This window comes from Muntiacus reevesi, chromosome 12 (genome assembly GCF_963930625.1).
Source record: "Muntiacus reevesi chromosome 12, mMunRee1.1, whole genome shotgun sequence".
NCBI lineage: Eukaryota > Metazoa > Chordata > Mammalia > Artiodactyla > Cervidae > Muntiacus > Muntiacus reevesi.
In genome coordinates, this window is record NC_089260.1 from 14,601,637 (window position 1) to 14,603,021 (window position 1,385).

General features: G+C 47.7%; 1 non-coding gene across 1 annotated transcript; it reads right to left on the reverse strand.

Annotated features, from left to right (window-relative positions):
* Nucleotides 1-719: 719 nt before the first annotated feature.
* On the reverse strand, nt 720-853 carry LOC136145304 (small nucleolar RNA SNORA68). Its single transcript, XR_010658747.1, has one exon. It is a non-coding gene; the product is annotated as a small nucleolar RNA SNORA68 (small nucleolar RNA).
* Between the last annotated feature and the right edge of the window lie 532 nt (nt 854-1,385).

The following is a 1,385-nucleotide window of genomic DNA, read 5'->3' on the forward strand; positions in this document are numbered from 1 at the left end:
GGAGGTGGGTTGGTAGCAATGAACTGGTAGAACTTAAAAAAAAAAAGAAAAGATTAACAAGCCACCACCAACTGGAAAAATTGGGGGAGATTAAAAGGGGATGGTGTTGGGGCTAGTGTGAGGAAAGTAGGAGAAACTCCATCTTGAAGCCTGTCATCCATCTTAAAGACAGGATGTGAACTGGGCCTGAACCCTGCCCAAGAGTGAGGAAACCGTTGCTAGGGAAAACCAGGTCTCCTGGAGACTTCCCTCCCTACAGATGACAAACGGAGACGGTGGTTGAGGTCAGGCTGCCCCTGGTAGATTAACCATGGAGACATATCCCCTTGATGTATAATCATTATTCCCCACTTTTTTTTTATTTTGTTTTGGTTTTCCCATTAAGTTTTATTTGGGCAGACCCGGGGACAGAGGGCCTGCACCTAAAAGAAGGTGCTGGGCCTCTTGGTGGTGAAGCGTGGCTTGTGCGGTGGGGCAGTGGGAACTTGATCTTGGAGGCGTGGAACTGCTTGACCGCTGGTCGGCGGCACTTGCTGGCTGCGATCTCCTCCACCTTCATGATCTGGATTGAGTGGGCCCGGGCTCGGTGCCGGGCTCGGTCTGCAGAGATCAGGAGGGGGCAGGGTGAATGTACACATTTTCCCATCATGGGTGGGGAAGGAGGGCACTCAGGGACCAAATAGACACAGCATCTGGTCCCAGCAGGCACTGGCTACCAAGTGTGTAGAACCTCCAAATTCACTTTGAGGGGCACGGCTGCAGCTCCAGAAAGGCGACGAGGTAATATTTGCTGTTTGCACCTCTGTTTAAACCACTGCTACAAGAAACAGCAGTTCTTGGGTTTAGGTGCTTTATTCCCCACTTTTTAACCTTAATTGTTTATTCTCCTAGAACCTACTTGTTGTAAAACTCAATCATATACAACAAAGAGGTTGCTAACATGTAACCAGTCATGTAGTGGGGGTATAAAACTCAGCCTCTCAGAAACGTCAGGGTCCTTGTTGGGACCTGATTCCCCTTGGGCCCGCTGGTGTAATAAACTGTACTCCACTGTCTTGAGTGTCCTCCCAGGTGTGTTCTGTGACTCTGGATTCCACAATGGCAGTCCATATGTCCTACCAACCTCCCAGACTCCTCCTAGTTGGCATTCATCTTGACTGAGAGAAAAAAACTAAGGTCATGGCATCCGGTCCCATCATTTTATTGCAAATAGATGGGGAAACAATAGAAACAGTGTCAGACTTTATTTTCTTAGGCTCCAAAATCATTGCAGATGGTGACTGCAGCCATGAAATTAAAAGACACTTACTCCTTGGAAGAAAAGCTATGGCAAACCTAGACAGTGTATTAAAAAGCAGAGACATTACTTTGCCAGCAAAGGTTCA